The sequence below is a fragment of the Erythrolamprus reginae genome, chromosome 5, assembly GCF_031021105.1.
Source record: "Erythrolamprus reginae isolate rEryReg1 chromosome 5, rEryReg1.hap1, whole genome shotgun sequence".
Taxonomy (NCBI): Eukaryota; Metazoa; Chordata; class Lepidosauria; order Squamata; family Dipsadidae; genus Erythrolamprus; species Erythrolamprus reginae.
In genome coordinates, this window is record NC_091954.1 from 6,451,057 (window position 1) to 6,477,377 (window position 26,321).

General features: G+C 41.9%; 1 protein-coding gene and 1 pseudogene across 1 annotated transcript in view; both read right to left on the reverse strand.

Annotated features, from left to right (window-relative positions):
• Positions 1–26,321, reverse strand: part of LRMDA (leucine rich melanocyte differentiation associated) — a 936,663-nt gene that overhangs the window by 255,829 nt on the left and 654,513 nt on the right. The gene's annotated exons all lie outside the window — the stretch shown is intronic.
• The window catches only part of LOC139168645 (mitofusin-2 pseudogene), a 68,970-nt pseudogene that overhangs the window by 41,955 nt on the left and 694 nt on the right, over positions 1–26,321 (reverse strand).

The following is a 26,321-nucleotide window of genomic DNA, read 5'->3' on the forward strand; positions in this document are numbered from 1 at the left end:
AAACTGTTGGGAACATTCACTGTGTTAGCCAAAACTTCAGAACAGAAGGATTTAGGGGTAGTGATTTCTGACAGTCTCAAAATGGTAGAACAGTGTGGTCGGGCGGTAGGATGCTTGGCTGCATAGCTAGAGGTATAACAAGCAGGAAGAGGGAGATTGTGATCCCCTTATATAGAGCGCTGGTGAGACCACATTTGGAATAATACTGTGTCCAGTTCTGGAGACCTCACCTACAAAAAGATATTGACAAAATTGAACGGGTCCAAAGACGGGCTACAAGAATGGTGGAAGGTCTTAAGCATAAAACGTATCAGGAAAGACTTAATCAACTCAATCTGTATAGTCTGGAGGACAGAAGGAAAAGGGGGGACATGATCGAAACATTTAAATATGTTAAAGGGTTAAAGAAGGTTCAGGAGGGAAGTGTTTTTAATAGAAAAGTGAACATAAGAACAAGGGGGCACAATCTGAACTTAGTTGGGGGAAAAAGCAAAAGCAAAGTGAGAAAATATTGCTTTACTGAAAGAGTAGTAGATCCTTGGAACAAACTTCCAGCAGACGTGGTTGGTAAATCCACAGTAACTGAATTTAAACATGCCTGGGATAAACATATATTCATTGTAAGATAAAATACAGGACATAGTATAAGGGCAGACTAGATGGACCATGAGGTCTTTTTCTGCCGTCAGTATTCTATGTTTCTATGTTTCACAAATCTTTGTGTACGTTTTATGGAGAATCTGCAGTCAACAGAAGTATGGTTAGTCACTGGGCACAGAGGGTGAGGCCATTAGAAGACGGTTCGGCAGAGCCCAAGGCTTCCTGACCAGAACGTGGACTGGTACCGACAGGGCATGCACGCCCTTGTGTTTCGCTGGAGGAAGACCATAATACGGGACAGAGATTACGTGGAAAAATAGGGAGTGTAGAAGAAACATCTTTCCTTCTTTCTTTCTTTCTTTCTTTCTTTCTTTCTTTCTTTCTTTCTTTCTTTCTTTCCTTCTTGATTTTATTTTATTTTATTTTATTTTATTTGATTTGTATGCCGCCCCTCTCCGGAGACTCGGGGCGGCTAACAAGAGTAATAAAACAATGTACAATAATAATCCAATAAATACTAAAAATGATTAAAAAACCCATTAATTTAGAAAACCAAACATACATACAGACATACCACACATGAAATTGTAAAGGCCCAGGGGGAAAAGGCATCTCAATTCCTCCATGCCTGGCAGCAGAGGTGGGTTTTAAGGAGCTTACGAAAGGCAAGGAGGGTGGGGGCAATTCTAATCTCCGGGGGGAGCTGGTTCCAGAGGGCCGGGGCCGCCACAGAGAAGGCTCTTCCCCTGGGTCCCGCCAAGCGGTATTGTTTAGTTGACGGGACCCGGAGAAGATCCACTCTGTGGGACCTAACTGGTTGCTGGGATTCGTGCAGCAGAAGGCGGTCCCTGATATAATCTGGTCCAGTGCCTTTCTTGTGTGTAAGTTTCATTGTGTTCGATAAATAATTGTTCAAGGGAAAAAATGTGGTGCATTACTTTCTGGGCGACCCTCGTAGAAGATGGACAATGTTTGTTGTGTCCACGTTTTCATTTAATTCACATAACACGGCTCATTTCCTGGCAATACGATTAAAGCAAATTTCCCTTTGATATGCCCTTCTCAACGCTTTGGGGGAAAAGTCATATATTTTGTTTTAAAATAAATGGCTCAAAAAGAATTCATCAAGGATATATTAAAACAGCTACTTGATTCACAAAGTTATTTACCGGTCTGGCCCCTTAGGAACTGTCGATTCTGTATTTCCATTATGAAAAACCGAACCGCCTCAGATCAATCCGTCAAAATTATGCTGGCTGTTCCCGCATCCAAAACCGTCTGTTGTTTTTAACCGAGGCTCTGGTCTTATTTCAAGGAAAGCCTGACAAATTTACGGCCACAGATGGGGAATTTATGAGATTAATTGTGACAGGAATGGAAGAAAACAGGATTTAAAGAAATGGGCAGGGAAAAGCGAGAATAAGAGGAAAGTCCTATTAAAGTGATGGGCTGAAGGCCCAAATATAATTCAGAAGTATAATGTCTATCATAATGCAGTAAAAAAAACCACATTTAAATTAATATATGTGGCCTGTGTGTGTATATATAAAAACAGCAGCTTTGGGGGGAGTTGTCAAAACTGGTAAGATGGCAGTTGTGGCACTGAAATCAAATCCCTTCTCCTTCACAAAATGGCCCCTTCACAAAATGGCCCCTTCACAAAATGGCTCCCCTTCACAAAATGGCTCCCCTTCACAAAATGGCTCCCCTTCACAAAATGGCCCCCCTTCACAAAATGGCCCCTTCACAAAATGGCGCCCCTTCACAAAATGGTGCCCCTTCACAAAATGGCGCCCCTTCACAAAATGGCGCCCCTTCACAAAATGGCCACTTCCATCGTGATAACACAACCATCGTAATGCAGTAAAAAAAAACACATTTAAATTAATATATGTGGCCTGTGTGTGTATATATAAAAACAGCAGCTTTGGGGGGAGTTGTCAAAACTGGTAAGATGGCAGTTGTGGCACTGAAATCAAATCCCTGCTCCTTCACAAAATGGCTCCTTCACAAAATGGCCCCTTCACAAAATGGCACCCCTTCACAAAATGGCTCCCCTTCACAAAATGGCTCCCCTTCACAAAATGGCCCCTTCACAAAATGGCTCCCCTTCACAAAATGGCCACTTCCATCGTGATAACACAACCATCGTCTTGCCTATTTGGTTTCCTCCTGGCCCAGACATTGCTGTACCTATAGTTGTAATGATCTGAAGAAGGATAATACAGACACTGAAGCAAGTTAAAGAAACAATTGAAATAAATGGCATCCATCCATCCATCCAGTGGCAACTTCCTCTTATCTCCATACTGGTGCGAAAAAAAAGCAAAAAAAAAAGTTACTGGAAATAGGACATGGGCGAATGTCCCCTTGTACAATTTTGTTTCTGTACATGCAGTAGGGAAAGCAAGTAGAATGCTTGGCTGCATAGCTAGAGGCATAACAAGCAGGAAGAGCGAGATTGTGATCCCGCTGGTGAGACCCCATTTGGAATAATACTGTGTTCAGTTCTGGAGACCTCACCTACAAAAAGGTATGGATCAAATTGAACGAGTCCAAAGATGGGCTACAAGAATGGTGGAAGGTCTTAAGCATAAAATGTATCAGGAAAGACTTAATGAACTCAATCTGTATAGTCTGGAGGACAGAAGGAAAAGGGGGGGGGGGCATGATTGAAACATTTAAATATGTTAAAAGGTTAAATAAGGTTCAGGAGGTAAGTGAACACAAGAACAAGGGGTCACAATCTGAAGTTAGTTGGGGGAGAAGAGGTTATGTGAGAAAATATTATTTTACTGAAAGAGTAGTAGATGCTTGGAACAAACTTCCAGCAGATGTGGTTGGTAAATCCACAGTAACTGAATTTCAACATGCCTGGGATAAACATAGATCCATCCTAAGATAAAATACAGGAAATAGTATAAGGGCAGACGAGATGGACCATGAGGTCTTTTTCTGCCATCAATCTTCTATGTTTCTATGCTACCAAGTTTAACTCAATGTGCTTATCATTATTTCTTTTTGCTTTTTAAAGCCATTTAAAGCTCAAACATCTACTGGAGTGGTTTTTTTCCTTTACCAATGTACCCATCGATGAAGTTCTAAATATCATTTGTGTGTTCCATCTAAGGAAATAGTGCATTCCATCTCTGCATGTTGAACAGTGAATAATTCAGTTAACTATGAAAAATTATTCTTAAACATCCATTAAAGAATCCCCATAATGTAGATGAAGAAAACGGTTGCTCTAATGTTTCTTTCCATGAAAATCTGTTTCTCACCACTTTCCCCCCCAAAAACACGTTTAAAAAGATTACAACTGACCCAAACCTTCACTTTGGGCATATGACCGCAAGAGAGATAAACAGTATTGTTCCAAAAAATATATAGAGTTTGACGTAAGAAAGGCACACTACTCACAAGAGCCTACAAAACTTTTGCCAGACCCATCCTTGAATACAACTCATCTGTCTGGAATCCATACCACATCTTGGACATCAACACCCTTGAAAACATCCAAAGATATTTCACCAGCAGAGCCCTTCACTCCTCCACTCGAAACAGAAGACCCTACGAAAATAGACTAACAATCCTGGGTCTAGAAAGCTTAGAACTATGGCGCCTAAAACTCGATTTAAGTATTGCCCACAAGATCATATGCTGCAACGTCCTACCGGTCAATGACTACTTCAGCTTCAACCGCAACAACACAAGAGCACGCAACAGATTCAAACTTAATATTAACCGCTCCAAACTTGACTGTAAAAAATATGACTTTAACAATCGAGTGTCAAAGCGTGGAACTCATTACCGGACTCAATAGTGTCAACCCCTAACCCCCAACATTTCTCCCTTAGACTATCCATGATTGACCTCTCCAGGTTTCTAAGAGGTCAGTAAGGGGCATGCATAAGTGCACTAGCCTGCCTTTCGTCCCCTGTCCAATTGTCTCTCCTTATCTCATATCTCATATATATTTTCTTCCTTTCATATATCTTCTCCTCTATTTTTACATATTATCTTTATATATATTACTTCATGTCTATTCTCTTCCATATGTATTGTGTATTGGACAAATGAATAAATAAATAATAAAAATAGATTTTCCCTTTTCAGATATATCACTGACTACATTAAAAGTTCACCTATCAAATCTTTTTTTTCTATTGTTTTGGTAAAAGAGATTTTCCATGAATAATATCTCAATAGTAGGGTTTCATTTAAAACAGACACACACACAAACTTAGATATTTAAATAAATGGTTAAATTATGGAAGGCTGGTTATGCTGTGGATTTATTACTCTGTTTGCAAAGACCAAAGACGTTGTTTCAATGGAACTCTTGTAGTTTCTACCAAAGTTCAAAAATATAGCCACGGGGTTGAAAAAGATTGCTATCATATTCAGTGAACCTTTGCCCAGATATACATTCAATTTTCCCCAGGAGAAAGTCTTTTGCACACTAACTGCCAACAAGAAAAGAAGAAGGAAAAAAAAATACTATCCTTTTAAATTTGTTACTTTCTCATCCGCAACATGCCTTAAAGTTAGTTTAAAGTTAATGGGAGAAACTTGTCGATGTCTTACGAAAATACAACTGGAGTGATTATATGAACATATTTAAATATGTTAAAGGGTTAAATAAGGTCCAGGAGGGAAGTGTTTGTAATAGGAAAGTGAACACAAGAACAAGGGGGCACAATCTGAAGTTAGTTGGGGGAAAGATCAAAAGCAACGTGAGAAAATATTATTTTACTGAAAGAGTAGAAGATCCTTGGAACAAACTTCCAGCAGACGTAGTAGATAAATCCACAGTAACTGAATTTAAACATGCCTGGGATAAACATATATCCTAAGATAAAATACAGAAAATAGTATAAGGGCAGACTAGATGGACCATGAGGTCTTTTTCTGCCGTCAGACTTCTATGTTTCTATGTTTCTATGACTGCTGTTGTTTGCTTCAAATGATTAGCAACTGAGTTTGGTGTGTGAAACTTACAAAGATTTTCAGACACAAACCCTGCCTATGGAGATCCTCCTCAGAAAAAAAAAATGAACAAAATCTACATGACTATAAATCGCAATTTGGAAGAGCTGAATAATTGGGAATAATTCCAATGTTTGTAATGCAACAGTCAAATAATAGCGTTATGAATTTGTGGTCTTCTTTTTTCAGTCTGGCCTTGTGCAAAAGATTATTGTGGCATCTAAAGCCCTACATGGCATTGGACCAGATTACCAGTGAGACCACCTTCTGCCACATGAGTCACAGCGACCTGTTAGGTCCCATAGAGTCGGCTTTCTCCGGGTCCCGTCAACTAGACAATGTTGCTTGGCGAGTCCTAGGGGAAGAGCCTACTCTGTGGGGGGCCCGGCCTTCTGGAATCAGCTCCCCCCAGAGATTCACACTGTCCACACCCTCCTCACGTTCTGCAAGAACTTGAAGACCCCTTTGTGACAACAGCTTGGGGCCACTAGATAACTAGCCCCACTAGATAACTAGTAATTCTGGGTGGAGTTTCAAAGTTGCTTTCATGGACACTGTAGTAGATTTGGGGTTCCAGAAATGTTCCCCGAAATGCCTGATTTCTGCTCTGCAAAACTCGTCTCCTAGAAACTGCCTGTTCTGCCAGAATGTGGTGAGCTATATGTATTATCTGTGACTCACACTTGGTTTATCTTGCTGGTATGCAATTAGCCCTGACTCTGGTGTCTTTCCCGGAGGCCTATCTGATAACTCTGCAGCTGTGGAAAAGCTATTTCAATGAACTTTCAGAGTCTGACTTTTGCTTGTAAATGTGGCATTTTCATATGAAGATTGTAATTTAAAGCCTTTTGTTTCAATCTGGTAAGTCCAGAATAGAACTGTGTCTTAACCACTACACCAGTGTTTCCCAACCTTGGCAACTTGAAGATATCTGGACCTTTGAAAAGTGTTCGGAAACTTCAGATCGTGCAGAATGCAGCTGCGAGAGCTATCATGGGCTTTCCCAAAAATGCCCATGTAACACCAACACTCCGCAGTCTGCATTGGTTGCCGATCAGTTTCCAGTCACAATTCAAAGTGTTGGTCATCACCTATAAAGCCCTTCATGGCACCGGACCAGGGTATCTACGAGGCCGCCTTCTGCCGCATGAATCCCAGCGACCGGTTAGGTCCCACAGAGTGGGTCTTCTCCGTGTCCCGTCAACAAAACAATGTCGTTTGGCGGGGCCCAGGGGAAAAGTCTTCTCTGTGGCATCCCCGGCCCTCTGGAACCAACTCCCCCCAGAGATTAGAATTGCCCCCACCCTTCTTGCCTTTCGTAAGCTCCTTAAAACCCACCTCTGCCGTCAGGCATGGGGGAACTGAGATATTCTTTCCCCCTAGGCCTTTACAATTTATGCATGCTATGTTTGGTTGTAGGGATGTTTGGTTTTACAATGAGGGTTTTTTAGTTGTTTTAGTATTGGATTTATATGATGTTTTTTTATTACTGTTGTTAGCCACCCCGGGTCTATGGAGAGGGGCAGCATACAAATCCAATAAATAAATAGATAGATAGATAGATAGATAGATAGATAGATAGATAGATGGATGGATGGATGGATGGATGGATGGATGGATGGATGGATGGATGGATGGATGAACGAACGAACAAACAAACAAACAAACAAATAAACTCCCAGAATCCCCCAGCCAGCATTCGCTGGCTAGGGAATTCTGGGAGTTGAAGTCCAGATATCTTCAAGTTGCCAAGGTTGGGAAACACTGCACTAGACCAAACTGGCTTTCTATGATCAAGTAAGTCAAGTCCCTAAAATATCTTAGTCTTCTTAAAAGGAGAAAGGCTGCTGTATGTAATGTGGGGCAAAATAAGCTGTAAATTGTTTTTATCCTGTTTCTTTCGGGAGATGAAAGAGGAATACTGCTCCGGATGACACAAAACAGTGACTTGTTCTAAAAACTCAGGGAATCTGCTTTCCAACAGCGCTAATAACTTCCAATTAACTAGATTTTCTGACATCCTGTAATAGCCTCATCAATGTTTATGAATGCTCAAGCTGCCAAACCATACCGTAATGACTTGGAAGGGTTTTGTTAAAATGTTTGCTCTACATGCACAGGCCACCGGTTCCAAATCAATATTAGTTGTGTCATCACAGGCTTTGTAAAATAGGAGCGGATGAGTCTGTGTTATTAGCAGTAATCCCGCGAAGCTGAAAGGAAGATGGACGGAAGCGTTTACGGTTTCCTCCTGATTGTAGTTCACTGGGTATAAAGATAAAACATAGGATGGGCTCCTGCGGGTACGGTCACGTTTTGTTTGTCTGTCTGTCTGTCTGTCTGTCTGTCTGTCTGTCTGTCTGTCTGTCTTATCTATCTATCTATCTATCTATCTATCTATCTATCTATCTATCTATCTATCTATCTATCTATCTATCTATCTAATCTATCTATCTATCTATCTATCTAATCTATCTATCTATCTATCTATCTATCTATCTATCTATCTATCTATCTATCTATCTTATCTATCTATCTTATCTATCTATCTATCTATCTATCTATCTATCTACCTATCTACCTATCTACCTATCTACTTATCTATCTATCTATCTATCTATCTATCTATCTATCTATCTATCTATCTATCTTATCTATCTGATCTATCTATCTATCTATCTATCTATCTATCTATCTATCTATCGATTGAATTTGTATGCCGCCCCTCTCCGGAGACTCGGAGCGGCTAACAGCAACAATAAAACAGTGTACAATAGTAATCCAATACTAAAAACAATTAAAAACCCATTATAATAAAAAACCAAACCATGCCTGATGGCAGAGGTGGGTTTTAAGGAGCTTACGAAAGGCAAGGAGGGTGGGGACAATTCTAATCTCTGGGGGGAGTTGGTTCCAGAGGGCCGGGGCCGCCACAGAGAAGGCTTTGTCATGTATGCCTTTGTCATCAGGCATGGGGGAATTGAGATATCTCCCTCCGGGCCTATATAATTTATGTATGGTATGTTTGCAGGTATGTCTGCTTAAAAATGGGGTTTTCTTGACTGCTTTAAATTTTAAAATGTAAATTATTAGATTTGTCACGAACTGTTTTTATTGTGTTGTGAGCCGCTCCGAGTCTACGGAAAGGGGCGGCATACAAATCTAAATAATAATAATAATAATAATAATAATAATAATAATAATAATAATAATAATGACATAACATAACACTATTCTGTTCTGTTCTATTCCGTTCTATTCTATTCTATTCTTTTCCTTTCTTTCTGTTGTATTCTATTCTATTCTATTCCATTCCATTCCATTCCATTCTATTCTATTCTAAAATGGGGAAAGCATACACCTGTGGAAGACAGCCTCTTTTTTATTTTTTTATTTTATTTTTTTCAAAGAGGTGTCACACCTACCATCCATCTGCAGGATACCAGCCTCTCTTGTCTGCCGAATAGCGGGGGAGTGGGGTTGGGGGGGGGGGGCCTGCGCCTAGGAAAGAGACTAACCGCTGAAAGAAATTTGTAGCACGTTGCAAACCGTCTGGCAGGCCCCCTGAAGGCACGGCTCTATCTTGGCCTGCTGATAATGGGCAGGCTGTGTTCCCGTGCGCTCATCACTCTGGCAGTAAGAGCGCCTGGATGGGGCCCCCTGTCTCTGCTCCTTGTCACGCTGTCATTCAGGTACGTCTGTCTGCCATCACCTACTGACAGCACCGCATGTGTCTCAATTACAGGCCAAGCCTCAGCTTGCTGGGCTGATGAAGACGTTCAGCCTGTTGGAGCTAATAGCTGTGGCTTTTTCTTTTTTTTGCTCTCTGAAGATGTATCTCGGAGAGTTTTGTGAAGACAGGAACCAGGCTAAACCCGACAGGACACGGTCCACAAGATCCTCTGTCTCTGAAAATGCCAGCAAGGTGTATTAACCACCAGCCATGGAAACTCCGAAAAGAACGGTTTGATATTCTGAACAGAAGAACTAATAGAACTGCAGAAAAAACAATTGCTGCCAACCTGCCTTCCATTGAGGACCTGTAGACTGCACGAGTCAAAAAGAGGGCGGGGAAAATATATACTGACCCCTCACATCCTGGACACAAACTGTTTCAACTCCTACCCTCAAAACGTCGCTACAGAGCACTGCACACCAAGACAACTAGACACAAGAACAGTTTTTTTTCCGAACGCCATCACTCTGCTAAACAAATAATTCCCTCAACACTGTCAGACTTTCTACTAAATCTGCACTTCTATTCTACTAGTTTTTCTCATCATTCCTATCACCCATTTCATCCCATGTTGACTGTATGATTGTAACTTGTTGCTTATATCCTAAGATTTTTATTAATATTGCTTCTCCATTGCTTATTTGACCCCTATGACAATCATTAAGTGTTGTACCACATGATTCTTGACAAATGTATATTTTATTTTATGTACGCTGAGAGCATATGCACCAAGACAAATTCCTTGTGTGTCCAATCACACTTGGCCAATAAAAATTCTATTCTATTCTATTCTAATATTGACTTTCTACTGTCATAGATCCAGCCCAGATATTATTAGTTCGTTATTAGTCAGTGATTACCTAGAGGAAAATGCCAAAAAAAAGGAGGGCTTTACCAAACAGTTGATTAGAAGGAATCTATATTGAATCTGGTATGACTTTAAAAAAAAACCTACTGTATTTTTGGGACTATTTTATTTCATTTATTTATTTTGTCCAATACACAATGAGGGTTTTAGTGGGTATATATCTATATACACATAGTAAAATACATGACGAAGGTCATAGAGGAGATACTCATAGTAAAATATATCTAAGAAATAATAGAAATGAAGGTATGGTAATAGAACATATCAATGAAAGAATAGAAGAAGAGATATAGAAATAGAAGAAAGGTATAGGAGATATAGGAGAGCAATAGGACAGGGGACGGAAGGCACTCTAGTGCACTTGTACTCGCCCCTTACTGACCTCTTAGGAATCTGGATAGGTCAACCGTAGATACTCTAAGGGTAAAGGGTTGGGGGTTTGGGGATGACACTATGGAGTCCGGTAATGAGTTCCATGCTTCGACAACTCGGTTACTGAAGTCATATTTTTTACAGTCAAGTTTGCAGCGCTTAATATTAAGTTTAAATCTGTTGTGTGCTCTTGTGTTGTTGTGGTTGAAGCTGAAGTAGTCGCCGACAGGCAGGACGTTGCAGCAAATGATCTTGTGGGCAATACTTAGATCTTGTTTTTAAGGCGTCTTAGTTCTAAACTTTCTAGGCCCAGGATTGAAAGTCTAGTCTCGTAGGGTATTCTGTTTCGAGTGGAGGAGTGAAGGGCTCTTCTGGTGAAGTATATCTTTGGACATTTTCAAGGGTATTAATGTCTGAGATGCGATATGGGTTCCAAAGAGATGAGCTGTATTCGAGGATGGGTCTGGCAAAAGTTTTGTAAGCTCTGGTAAGTAGTGTGAGATTGCCTGAGCAGAAGCTATGTAGATTAGTCTTACAAGGTGATTATAACACTCACATTTTTCCTCCCTAAAAGAGGCTGAATCTTCAGGTGTGTCTTATACTCTGATAACATCTTTTTATTTTGAAGCTTTTCCCCCAACCCTAACTAGGTGCTAATGATCTTCCCAGCTTCCTCATCTTGCAGGTTCTTTCATTGTTACTCCCTGCGAAGAATGTTTTCCAAGCCCTAAGTCTTTGCAGGTTTTTTTTCTCCATTGCTCTACTTGCTCTGAATATTTCTTTCCAGGTTCTAATAATGTCCCCAGTTCTTACTGGTTTGCAAGCTCTTTCACTGTCACTCTCTCAGAATAAAGCTTTTTTTTAAAAAAAAAGCCCTAATCAGGGGATAAAATTATGTGCTGAAGATGATCAGAGATAAGGAAAGGATGTATCAGAGATCAGAGATAAGGAAAGGATGTATCAGGAAAGACTTCATGAACTCAATCTGTATAGTCTGGAGGACAGAAGGAAAAGAGGGGACATGATCGAAACATTTAAATATGTGAAAGGGTTAAATAAGGTCCAGGAGGGAAGTGTTTTTAATAGGAAAGTGAACACAAGAACAAGGGGGCACAATCTGAAGTTAGTTGGGGGAAAGATCAAAAGCAACATGAGAAAACATTATTTTACTGAAAGAGTAGTAGATCCTTGGAACAAACTTCCAGCAGACGTGGTTGGTAAATCCACAGTAACTGAATTTAAACATGCTTGGGCTGGCATACAAATTTAATTAATTAATTAATAATTATTAATATTAATAATAATAATAATAATAATAATAATAATAATAATAATAATAATAATAATATATCCATCCTAAGATAAAATACAGGAAATAGTATAAGGGCAGACTTGATGGACCATGAATTTGTGATCTAGCCATAAAGAATAAATTAGAATCACTCTTTGATATGTAAATAGAATGCAGATTCCAGCTTAGAAGAATATTAAAGATGTTAGTACAGACCCTCCAATTGGTGGTGGGGTATAGATGTATGTTGTCAGGTGATGAGTGCACCTTCACAGGACACTGTTTTTATGTTGTATGCATGTAGTTTGTATGTTTTAACATTTAAAAATAATTTTAAAAATAATTTTTAAAAAAGAGGTCTTTTTCTGCCGTCAGTCTTCTATTTTTCTATGTTTCTATAAGGACGCTAGCCAGATTCTTTTTATTTATTTATTATTTATTTATTTATTTATTAGATTTGTATGCCGCCCCTTTCCGTAGACTCGGGGCGGCTCACAACCTAATAAAACAATTCATAACAAATCTAATAATTTACATTTTAAAATTTAAAGTCGTTAAGAAAACCCCATTTTTAAGCAGACATACCTACAAACATACCATACATAAATTATATAGGCCCGGGGGAGATATCTCAATTCCCCCATGCCTGACGACAAAGGTGGGTTTGGAGGAGTTTACGAAAGGCAAGGAGGGTAGGGGCAGTTCTAATCTCTGGGGAGAGCTGGTTCCAGAGAGTCGGGGCCGCCACAGAGAAGGCTCTTCCCCTGGGGCCCGCCAACCGACATTGTTTAGTCGACAGGACCCAGAGAAGGCCGACTTTTCCATATTTGCCTCCCCAAAAACTAAGGTGTGTCTTATACTCCGGTGCGTCTTATATTCCAAAATAAGGTAATTAAAAAAAACTTGGATAAGAATGAAAAATCCAGTTTGAAAAACACGATCCTGTTTTTGCAAACCACTTCCCAGATTCAACTTGGTGACTGCAGTAATCAAAACGCTGAAGGCAGGCCGGTGCTGCATAAATTATCAAGAAGACAGTGGCAGCTCCCGCAAGGCCTTTTAAAACGCAACGGCTAGACTGGAAAAACCCAAAACAATTGCTAAGTCACCCACTGTGCTCGGAAAATGTAAACCACATGGACCACAGGAAAGGCTGGTTCCTCCAGCAAGAATGCTTTCCTTCGGGAGCCAACAGCCTAGGGAAGCCACGAGTGCTTCATTGTATGAGAAATTCCCCAACAAGACAAGAAATAAACAGATTGAACCTTATCCTGCAGAGATCCAATCTAGAACGGAGGAGAAATTTCCTGACCATGAAAACAATTAATCAGTGAAACGATTTCCCTCCAGCAGTTGTGGGCACTCCATCACCGGAGATCTTCAAGAAGAGATGAGCAGGTGGGTCATGGAACCCACCAGGGGAAAGGGGATCCTGAACTTGGTTCTAACTAACTCACAGGACATCTTGACGTCATCATGGTATACTTCTGCGCCGGCTGGAGGGGTTTATTTATTTATTTATTTATTTTATTATTTAGATTTGTATGCCGCTCCTCTCCTCAGACTCGGGGTGGCTCACAGAAAGATACAGCAAGTCATGACAAATCCAAATAAATTTAAAATATTTAAAAAGATTTAAAAAGAACCCCATTTATTAACAAACACACCCAGAAACATACCCTGCATAAATTGTACATGCCCGGGGGAGGTGTTTCAGTTCCCCCATGCCTGACGGCAAAGGTGGGTTTTGAGGAGTTTACGGAAGGCAGGGAGATTAGGGGCAGTTCTAATCTCTGGGGGGAGTTGGTTCCAGAGAGTCGGGGCTGCCACAGAGAAGGCTCTTCCCCTGGGGCCCGCCAACCGACATTGTTTAGTTGACGGGACCCGGAGAAGGCCCACTCTGTGGGACCTAATCGGTCGCTGGGATTCGTGCAGCAGAAGGCGGTCTTGGAGATATTCTGGTCCAGTGCCATGAAGGGCTTTAAAGGTCATAACAAACACTTTGAATTGTGACTGGAAATTGATCGGCAGCCAATGCAGACTGCAGAGTGATGGCGAAACATGGGCATACCTATTTAAGCCCATGACTGCTCTCGCAGCTGCATTCTGCACGATCTAAAGTTTCCGAACACTTTTCAAAGGTAGCCCCATGTAGAGAGCATTACATTAGTCGAACCTCGAGGTGATGAGGGCATGAGTGACTGTGAGCAATGAGTCCCGGTCCAGATAGGGCCGCAACTGGTGCAGCAGGCGAACCTGGGCAAACACCCCCCTCGCCACAGCTGAAAGATGGTTCTCTAATGTAAGCTGTGGATCGAGGAGGACGCCCAAGTTGCGGACCCTTTCCAAGGGGGTCAATAATTCCCCCCCCCCAGAGTAATGGACGGACAGATGGAATTGTCCTTGGGAGGCAAAACCCACAGCCACTCCGTCTTATCCGGGTTGAGTTTGAGTCTGTTTACACCCATCCAGACCCCAACAGCCTCCAGACACCGGCACATCACTTCCACTGCTTCGTTGACTGGACAGGGTTGGGAGTGGGAGGCACTGTTCTTCAGTGGTTCTCTTCCTACCTCTCTGGCCGGTCGCAGTCGGTGTTAGTGGGGGATCAGAGGTTGACCTCTAGGTCTCTCCCTTGTGGGGTGCCTCAGGGGTCGGTCCTCTCCCCCCTGCTATTCAATATCTACATGAAACCGCTGGGTGAGATCATCCAAGGGCATGGGGTGAGGTATCATCAATACGCCGATGATACCCAGCTATACATCTCCACCCCGTGTCCAGTCAACGAAGCAGTGGAAGTGGTGCCGCTGCCTGGAGGCTGTTGGGGCCTGGATGGGTGTCAACAGACTCAAACTCAACCCAGAGAAGACGGAATGGCTGTGGGTCTTGCCTCCCAAGGACAATTCCATCTGTCCGTCCATTACCCTGTGGCGAGGGGGGCATTTGCCCAGGTTCGCCTGGTGCACCAGTTGCGGCCCTATTTGGACAGGGAGTCACTGCTCACAGTCACTCATGCCCTCATCACCTCGAGGTTCAATTACTGCAACGCTCTCTACATGGGGCTACCTTTGAAAAGTGTTCGGAAACTTCAGATCGTGCAGAATGCGGCCGCAAGAGCCATCGTGGGGCTTCCTAGATTCGCCCACGTTTCTGCAACACTCCGCGGTCTGCACTGGCTGCCGATCGGTTTCCGGTCACAATTCAAAGTGTTGGTAATGACCTTTAAAGCCCTACATGGCATTGGGCCAGGATACATCCGGAACCGGCTTCTACCGCACGAATCCCAGCGGTCGATAAGGTCCCATAGAGTTGGCCTTCTCTGGGTCCCATCGACCAAACAATGTCATTTGGCAGGCCCCAGGGGAAGAGCCTTCTCTGTGGCGGCCCTGGCCCTCTGGAACCAACTCCTCCCAGAGATTAGAATGGCCCCCACCCTCGTTGTCTTTCGCAAATTACTTAAGACCCACCTTTGTCGCCAGGCATGGGGGAGTTTAGTTATCCTTTCCCCCTAGGCTACTACAAGTTATGCATGGTATGTTTGTGCGTATGTTTGGTTTTTTTATAATAAGGGTTTTTTAGTTGTTTTTATTAATTGGATTGTTCATGTTTTACCACTACTGTTAGCCACCCCGAGTCTGCGGAGAGGGGCAGCATACAAATCCAATAAATAATAATAATAATAATAATAATAATAATAATAAAGGGCTTGGGATAGGGTGCCTGGCCTCTCCTCATCTCAATTTGGTTATGACCTATAAAGCCCTTCATGGCATCGGACCAGAATATCTCCGGGACCACCTTCTGCCGCACGAATCCCAGCAACCAGTTAGGTTGGCCTTCTCCGGGTCCCGTCGACTAAACAATGTCGTCTGGTAAGACCCAGGAGAAGAGCCTTCTCTGTGGCGGCCCCGACCTTCTGGAACCATCTCCCCCTGGAGATTAGGATCGCCCCCACCCTCATTGCCTTTCGTAAGCTCCTTAAAACCCACCTCTGCTGTCAGGCATGGGGAAATTGAGATATCTCCCCTGTCCTATATATTTTATGCATGGTATGTTTGTGGGTATGTCTTGCTTTTAAATAAGTTTTTTTTAGATATTTTAATTATTAGATTTGTTATTGTATATTGTTTTTACTATTGCTGTGAGCCGCCTCGAGTCTACGGAGAGGGGCGGCATACAAATCTAATAAATAAACAAACAAACAAACAAACAAATAATAATAATAATAATAATAATTTTCCTATCTATTTACTATTACTCAACATCCAAAATATTCTTTAATTCTATGTATATATGCCATATGTGTACATATATATTACACACAGGCACATAAATATATATATTATCTACTATATAAAGTATATATGTATGTATACACATACACACACGCACAGCTCTTCTAAAATTATACACATTCAACCTCATTTACTGTGATAGGAAAAACATAACAGAGCCCAGAAGGGAAAAAAAGAAAAAAAAATTTCTACCGGTTCTGCGTACTTGCTCTGTGTACCTGTTCTGTCTCAACCGCCCATAATTACAGGGTAATTAGTCCAGGAAGACACACACCACACGATAAAAGGAAAACCCAAAGGTTTTTATAAACAGAAAAACAGAAACAGCTCCCCTTTTAAATGTCAAAGGGATTTTCTGGTACACACAAGGCACAGGTGAAATGCAGTCGAATTGCTCACCCAATAACTGAGAAATTGAGTCCAATTCTAAAGTCCAGAGAGTCCACACACACAATCCTGAACAGCAAAAACCACAATCTTGACAAAACAATGAATCGGATAACACCAGGCTGCACTTTTATCTGTAGCACTAATTACAGCAACCCCACCCAACCACAGGTGGCCCCATTTTCTCTTGTAACAATCCTTCAGTTGTTGTCTCCTACGCATCACTCTACGCATGCGTGGATGTGTCATTAATTCCTGTTCAGAATCCAGGGACGATACAGATGATTGATCTCCTCCTGTGCTGTCTGCCAAACTCCCCTCTTCCTTGTCACTCACGCTTCCTTGGTCAGAGGAGACTTCGTCGGCAGATTCTACTGGGAGCAAAACAGGCCTGCGGCATGTGGATGTCTCCCCCACATCCACCTCCACATTCCTTGGGGCAGGAGCTGGGTCATAGCTAACCACAACAGTCCTGACCAAATTTTTTCTACCGGTTCTGTGTACTTAACTGTACCCATAGGAGCCCATCACTGTATCTAACCCATCTTGCTATTTTGTATGAATGCTGCCATTGAGTCTTTAACAGACCTGCTTAGAGCTATTGAGAGAAAACCAGCGGTCTTTAATTTATCTCATACCGCTTATAGATTTGTACGAGATTGCTTCTTCGAGTTATGCTTTTATACCCAGTATTATTTCTGGACGTTTGGAGAAAATGCAACAGCATTCAATAAAATTCAGCGCCGTGAATAATGTTCATGAGGACCAGCACCATATTTCACTAAAGTACAACAAGCAGCCTTTCAAAGAATTTCTCTATTTGTCCAACTTGTAAATAAGCACAATAAATAAGCACAACCTCAGAGGAAGAAAGTATATAAATTTCACCTTCACCAAAAAAAAGCCCACAAATGTCTAAATAGACTTGATGGAGTTCACAAACCAAGTCCTATCAGCAGTAAAAATGGGAGAAAATGCTGGTGTTCCTGCTTGCATTGAATGAATAGTAGAAATATTTGCGTACATTTCCCATGGTTGATGCCTTCATTTTCCAAGGCTTTCCTAGTTTGTGAGTTTTAAAATGTAGTTTCGATGGAAGAATCCACATTGAAAATGTTGTGGTTAGCATTGGCCCTGCTCCTGCCCCAAGGACTGTGGATGTGGGGGAGACATCCACATGCTGCAGGCCTGTTTTGCCCCTGGTGGAATCTGCTGATGAAGGCTCCTCTGACCAAGAAGACAGGAGTGACAGGAGCACAACAAAGAATGTTCTTTCTGCGCCAGCTCAGGGAGCTCAAACTGCCCAAGGAGCTGCTGATACAGTTCTACAGAGGAACCACTGAGTCTGTCATCTGCACCTCTACAACTGTCTGGCTTGGTTCTGCAACCGACACAGACTTCAGAGGAGAATCAGAACTGCAGAAAAAAATGATTGCTACCAACCTGCCTTCCATTGAGGACCTGTATACTGCACGAGTCAAAAAGAGGGCGGGGAAAATATTTATAGACCCCCACACATCCTGGATACAAACTGTTTCAACTCCTACCCTCAAAATGTCACTATAGAGCACTGCACACCAAGACAACTAGACAGAAGAACAGGTTTTTTCCCCCGAACACCATCGCTTTGCTAAACAAATAATTCCCTCAACACTGTCAAACTATTTCCTAAGTCTACACTACTATTCATCTTCTCATCAACCATCTCCTCCCACTAATGACTACAACTTTGTTGCTTGCATCCTTACAATTTATATTGACTGGTTCCTAATATGATTTGATTGCTTATTTGTACCCAAACTTATTTTTTATTTATTTATTTATTTTATTTATGAATTTATTTATTTATTTTGTCCAATACAGAATGAGGGTTTTAATGGGTATATAACTATATACACATAGTAAAATACATGAGGAAGGTTATAGAGGAGATACTCATAGTAAAAATATATCTGAGAAATAATAGAAAAGAAGGTATAGTAATAGAACATATCAATGAAAGAATAGATGAAGAGATATAGGAATAGAAGAAAGGGATAGGAGATATAGGAGAGCAATATCATTAAATGTTGTACCTTATGGTTCTGGATGAACTTATAGTATCTTTTCTTTTAGGTACACTGAAAGCATCTGCACCAAGACAAATTCCTTGTGTGTCCAATCACACTTGGCCAATAACAATTCTCTTCTATTCAAATATTTATGAAGTTATTTACTGAGCTATATTTTGGACAAGGGACCTTATTTGTTCTCTTCTGTTTTACCCAGACTTCGAAAACAGCTTTAAGTTTTGCAAAATGAAAAGGGAGAATAAATTAAGAGGGAGAGAGACTTTCCAAGTTCGCAATTCTCCCCACCCTCCACAAATATTCTGACTCTAGAGGCTGATAACTATATTTATGCCCGGTTCTTAAAACTCCCAGGATGGAAATGTTCTTTATTCTTTAAACTGCAAGATGAAAATGTTCCTTACTGATGATAAAGTCATCATGTGTGGAATTATTGCCTTGAGGCAAACAAGGCCTCGACCCTTGGCTGATTCCTCATAGCTAAGAAGGATTGGAATTGCTTAGTATTTTGGATGGGAGACCACCAAGAAATTTCCACAGCCTGAGAAGCTGAAAAAAAAATGTTTTGGAATCTATAAAGTTGGCAGAAATGATTCAGTTCACAGTTAATCCAATTTTTTTACAATACTTGTCTTTCTAGATTTATTGCCTTATTTGAAATATTTAAGTTCCCGGATCTTACAGATGGATTTGTCTTCATCTTCTTGTCTGGAGGAGTTGTGAGAATCCATCCCATATATTTTTTATTTAAAAAAATCACAGATTTTGCTGTCTTCTCCACTGTTTCCTTCCCAACCACAGTGAAAATTGTAGCCAAAGTGTACAAATCCCAGCAACCGGTTACGTCCCACAGAGTTGGCCTTCTCCGGGTCCCGTCGACTAAACAATGTCGTTTGGCGGGACCCAGGAAAAGAGCCTTCTCTGGGGTGGCCCCCACCCTCTGGAACCAGCTCCCCCCTGAGATTAGAACTGCCCCCACACCCTCCTTGCCTTTCGTAAAGTTCTTAAGACCCATCTCTGCCGTCAGGCATGGGGGAACTGAGACATCTCCCCCGGGCCTATACAGTTTATACGTGGAATGTTTGTGTGTATGTTTGCTTTTAATAGTGGGGTTTTTAGTGTTTTTAAATTATTAGATTTGTTTTTACATTGTCTTTTTTATTATTGTGAGCCGTCCCGAGTCTACGGAGAGGGGCGGCATACAAATCTAATAAATAATAATAATAATAATAATAATAATAACAACAACAACAACAACAACAACAAAAATAATAACTGCAGTAGGCATTTGGTTTCTATTTTTTGTGTTGTTTTTCCCCCTCTCTCTTTGCATTCTGTAGCATGAAGTGGAGAAAGATTACAAGAGAAATGCGTTTGGCAAAGGTGACTTCTGTCCTCTCAAAACTCCCAATTCTGGTACAGATATATTTTATAACCCTTTTGAGCTCCTTCACTGGAAGGATTGACAGTATAATGATACGTCTCGAGTGTAAACAACATTCGTAAGCAGAGTACAGTGTTCCCTTGACTTTCGCGGGGGATACGTTCCAAAATCCCCCGTGAAAGTCAAATTTCCGCGAAGTGGAGACGCTCCCTCCCTCCCTTCCTTGCTCCCTCCTCCATTCCTGGTTTTACTTACCCCCAGAACCCACTGGGGCAATGGGGCGGCAAGCTGGGGGCTTTGCTGTGCTCGCTGGCGGCGTCTCCCATGGTGGCGACGGCAGCACCGGTGCCCAGGGTCAGGGCAGGGGAAGCTCAAGGCAGCAACAACCGCAACAACACAAGAGCACGCAAAAGATTCAAGCTTAATATTAACCGTGCCAAACTTGACTGTAAAAAATATGACTTTAGCAATCGAGTTGTCGAAGTGTGGACCTCACTACCGGACTCAGTAGTGTCATCCCCTAACCCCCAACACTTACCAATATTACCAATACATGCTTGACAAATCAAACAAACAAAATAAAAACAAAAACAAACAACTCCCCCATCCCAAATTAAAAATAGAAAAGGAAGGGCGGAGGGAGGGAGAGAACTAAAGGCAAACTGTGTGAATTTTTGCGGCGACGCATTAAATCAATAAAAAATGCCATTCCTGCTCTGGTTTGATAAGAGGTGAAATTCTCCCCCTTGACTGTCCAGAGGTGAAATTGAGAGAAGGAGGGGGGAGAGAGAGAGTTTTGCAGACTTAATAGGTTTTAATGGAGCTACTTCATCAATTATCCCTGTTCTTGGCACTCCATGCCATGAACTCAGCATTATATAAAAAAAAGGCGGTGGGAGGGAGGCAAATCATTTGGCTACAAGCGCTTGAAGGTTACCAAAAGGAAGGAAGGAGGGAGGGAGGGAAGGAAGGAAGGATGGATGGAAGGAAGGAGGGGGAGGAAGGAAGAAAGGAAGGAAGGAGGGAGGGAGGGCAGGAAGGAAGGAAGGAGGGAGGGCAGGAAGGAAAGAAGGAAGGAAGGAGGGCAGGAAGGAAAGAAGGAAGGAAGGAAAGAAGGAAGGAAGGAAGGAGGGAGGGCAGGAAGGAAAGAAGGAAGGAAGGAGGGAGGGCAGGAAGGAAAGAAGGAAGGAAGGAAGGAAGGAGGGAGGGAAGGAAGGAAGCAGGGAAGGAGGGAGAGAGAGAGAGACAGAGAGAGAGAGAGAGAGAGGAAGGAAAGAGCTTTTTACCAAGACGCCCCATTTGTATGCTTATCTAAGAGTTTTTAATGTCATTTTGCAGTGCCACTGAGACAAAAGGAACCGTTAAGTATGTTAGCTATACTTGCCACTGGTCTAAATAGTCAAAGGGATGATTAATGAACGAGGGAGAGAATTAAACAGACCAGTGAGCAAAGACAAAGCCACTACCGAGGCAAGCTGTTGCTGTAAAAGGAACGACAGCAAGTGACAAATAAACAAACAAACAAACAAACAAACAATAACACCCTATCTCCCCTACCCACAGATTACAGATTCCCTTCCAACACTAGTAATCTGTAATTACTAGTGTTGGAAGGGACCTTGTAGGTCATCTAGTCCAACCCCCCCAAAGGCAGGAATCCCTATACCACTTCCGACAGAAGGCAACTCTTACTCCACCCGACTTGAAAGGCTGAAATTAGACAATTTACAACTATGTCGCCTCCGAACTGATCTAACCATAGTTCACAAAACTGTAAACCAAAATGCCCTTCCTGTTAATGACTACTTCACCTTCAACCACAGCAACACACGAGCACGTAATAGATTCAAACTCAATGTAAACCACTCCAAACTAGACTGCAGAAAATACGACTTCAGCATTACAACGATTGACGCCTGGAATTCACTACCTGACTCTGTCGTTTCTTCCCCCAACCCCCAAATCTTCAACCTTAGATTGTCTACAGTCGACCACAATAAACAATGAACAATGAACAATGAACAATCAATCAACAATCAATCAACAATCAATCAACAATCAATCAACAATCAATCAACAATCAATCAACAATCAATCAACAATCAATCAACAATCAATCAACAATCAATCAACAATCAATCAACCAACAATAAAAACAATAAAAACAGTGAACAATCAATCAACAATCAATCAACAATCAACAATCAATCAACAATCAATCAACAATCAATCAATCAACAATCAATCAACAATCAATCAACAATCAATCAACAATCAATCAACCAACAATCAACAATCAACAATCAATCAACAATCAATCAACAATCAATCAACAATAAACAATCAATAAACAATAAACAATCAATAAACAATAAACAATCAATAAACAATCAATAAACAATCAACAATCAATAAACAATCAACAATCAATAAACAATAAAAACAATAAACAGATAATAGGTAAGAAAGTGAGGACAAATAAAGGGAATTATTTCTTCACCTGGAGGGTCCTTGGGTTATGGAATTCACTTCCAGAAGAGGTCGTGACAGCTGTCAGCCTGGATAACTTCAAGGCAGGATTAGACAGATTCATGGATGCCAAGTGTATCGGTGGTTATTGAAATGGATGCCCAAGTGCCGCCTCTATGTTGGTTGAGGCAGGCAGGGTTCCCTTGGGTACCATTTGTTGGGGGTCAAGGGAATGGGAGAAGGAACCTGGCCTTCTCTTTCTGCTCAAGATCCCCATGGACAATTGGTGGGCCACTGAGTGACACAGAATGCTGGACTCGATGGGCTTCAGTATGGCTCTTCTTAGGTTCTTTTGTATAGTATAGTATAGTATAGTATATAGTATATAGTACAATATTTCCGAGACCGCCTTCTGCCGCACGAATCCCAGCGACCGATTAGGTCCCACAGAGTGGGCCTTCTCCGGGTCCCGTCAACTAAACAATGTCGGTTGGCGGGCCCCAGGGGAAGAGCCTTCTCTGTGGTGGCACCAACTCTCTGGAACCAACTCCCCCCAGAGATTAGAACTGCCCCTACTCTCCCTGCCTTCCGTAAACTCCTTAAAACCCACCTCTGCCGTCAGGCATGGGGGAATTGAAACACCTCCCCCAGGCATGTTCAATTTATACATGGTATGTTTGTGTGTGTGTCTGTTAGTATATGGGGTTCTTTTAAATCTTTTGAAAATTTTAAAGTTATTTGGATTATTTATGATTTGTTCTATCTTGTTGTGAGCCGCCCCGAGTGTTCGGAGAGGGGCGGCATACAAATCTAAATAATAAATAAATAAAATAAAATAAATGTAGCATACCATAGCAATAGTACAGTTTTAATAATAGCAGTATTTAATACTACTTTTGCCTTTGTCTTAGAGTGTGCAACTATCAGTTTGATTTTACTACATTTAGCAGTGTGTCATTCATTCTCCTTGCGGTCCAAAGAATTCTCAACTATTTCCTCCAGCATTAAAATTCAAAGGAGTAAAATTTTCCTCCTTCTTTCAGCCTCTCCGAGGGTCCGGCTCCAACAACCACATGTTTCCTTGTCTTTAACAACACAGGTCTTTGATGTGAATATGATGGTTCTGTACTTAACTATTCCACTGAAATCTGTCATTAACCAAACCATTTATTTGACAGTGTCATTAAATAAATTTTTTTTTTTAAAGAAAGAGCTGATGGTTTGTATGTGGAAATCTGTTTCAAATCTCGAAGGTAAAACATAACTCGTAAAATATGCGGAGCAGTTTTTAAAAAATTAAAGAGCATTTTGTTTTCTGTGTTTTACCCTGTTCCTGGAATAACATTTCAGCTCAAGTTAAGCAAATCAGCTTTGTATCTTTTAATATTTATACGTTTTGTCATATTTCAAAACCTTACGAGAAAGCACTGCCAGAGAGAGATTCCAATCTAATAAGATTTTCTAGTGAAAAGAAGGACCGGGGGTGACATGATAGCAGATTTACAGTATTTGAGGGTCTCCCACCAAGAAGAAAAGGTCAACTTATTTTCCAAAGCATCAGACGGCAAGACAATAAACAATGGAGAGAAACCAATCAAAGAGAGAAGGAAGCTGGAATTAAGGAGAAACTTCCTAGCATCGAGAACAATTAACCATTGAAACACCTTTGCCTTCAGGATTGGATCTGAGTGCCTTCAGAAGTTGTAGGTGCTCCATCACTAGAGGTTTTTAAGAAGATATTGGCATTTGTCTGAAGTGGTACAGGTGGGATGGGGGTTGTTCTGTCGAGCTCTCTGGTAGAATCCTCCCGAAAATGCACAGATACAATTTCAGACACACACACACGTTTGAAAATTCAAAACAATATTCTTTATACCAAAAATGCAAATAAACGAAGCCCTCTTTTTGTATAGCAAAGAGCACTCGTCTCCAAACAAACTGGTAATTTGTACAAGTCCCTTATCAGTTCTGTGATACTTAGCTTGCAGCTGGGAGGCAGTTCACAGTCCTTCTTCTTTCACAAAGTGAAACACACTTTGCTCTGGTTTAGTTTCAAAGCGGAGAAAAATCAGCACACAAAAGGTCAAAGTCAGCAAAGCAGTCACGAAACACAAGGATCAGATAATCCTCCACAGCCATTCAGTGCGGAAAGAAGCGAACCATCAGCGAGATAAGTTAGAACCCACCCACGGCATGCGTGTATATACATACCGGTCAGTCATGGGCAGCCAACATTTTTACTGCCACACTGTGGGTGTGGCTTATATTGTGGGTGTGGCTTAATGGTCACGGGACTGGGTATGAGTGGCTTGCTGGCCATGTGACCAATGGGAGTGGCTTGAACGATCATCATTGTTCAAGTGAACTGTTACGTCCTCGACATACAACCTTACCAGTGTCGCTTGCTGGGGTGACAATTTGCTTTGTGTTTCCCGCGCTCTCCTTCCTGGGTCTCAGCTGCGGGCGGAACGAGGGCTTTGGAAGGGGAAACAGACCACAGCTGAGACCGCTTTGGCATAGCGTGGCTCAGTTCTCACTTTTCCCCCCCTGCTGCTGCACGTTCCTTGACATTTAATGTTGTGGTTAGCTCTGGCCCAGCTCCTGCCCCAAGGACTGTGGATGTGGGGGAGACATGCACATGCTGCAGGCCTGTTTTGCCCCTGGTGGAATCTGCTGATGAAGGCTCCTCTGACCAAGAAGATATGAGTGACAGGGAGGAGGAGAGTGTGGCGGACAGTTCAGAAGGAGATCAATTATCTAGCTCCTCCTTGGATTCAGAACAAGAGTTAATGATACAGCCACGCATGCGGAGAGCGATGCATAGGCAGCAACAACTGAAAGATTATTATCAAAGAAAATGAGGCCACCTGTGGTTGGGTGGGGCTGTGGTAATTAGTGAGGCTGTTTGGCCATTGTGGAGGATTATCTGATCGTTGTGTTTCGTGCCTGCCTTGCTGACTTTGATCTTTGTGTGCTGATTTTTCCCCGCTTTGAAACTAACCCAGAGCAAAGTGTGTTTCACTTTGTGAAAGAAGAAGGACTGTGAATTGCCTCCCAGCTGCAATCTAAGTATCACAGGACTGATAAGGGACTTGTACAAATTACCAGTTTGTTTGGAGACCAGTGCTCTTTGCTATACAAAAAGAGTGCTCTGTTTATTTGCATTTTCGGTATAAAGAACATTGTTTTGAAATTTCAAACGTGTGTGTGTCTGAAATTGTATCTGTGCATTTTTGGGAGGATTCTACCAGAGAGCTCGACAGAACATTTAAAAAAGGAGTTTTTTCTGCTTTTCTGTTGATAAAGACTTTTGGTTTTCCTTCTACCGTGTGGTGTGTGTCTCTCTGGACTAATTACCCTGTAATTACGGGCGGTTGGGACATGCCGGCAGAACAAACGCTCCTTGCTTTTTACCTCTTTCCTCCTTCCTGGCCTCAGGAGGTGGCCGCGTGAGGCTGGAGGGGAGCCGGATAGGAGAGAAGGAAGCTCATCCAAGGCCAGGAAGGAGGAAAGAGGAAAAAAGCAAGGAGCGCAGATACAGCAGCAGCAGCAGGGAAAAAATGGAGAGCCCAGCCGAGACCAGTAATCCAGGAAGTGACAGCCGCCAATCACCTGGAGCCGCGCACGCATCTTCATTTCTGCTGATGGAACTGTGTTCCATCCCGTCCTGCCTGCTGCCCGCCCCTAATACCGGTAGCAGAAAATATAGATTATTTTGGAATTGAACGGGTCCAAAGACGGGCTACAAGAATGGTGGAAGGTCTTAAGCATAAAACGTATCAGGAAAGACTTCATGGACTCCATCTGTATAGTCTGGAGGACAGAAGGAAAAGGGGGGACATGATCGAAACATTTAAATAT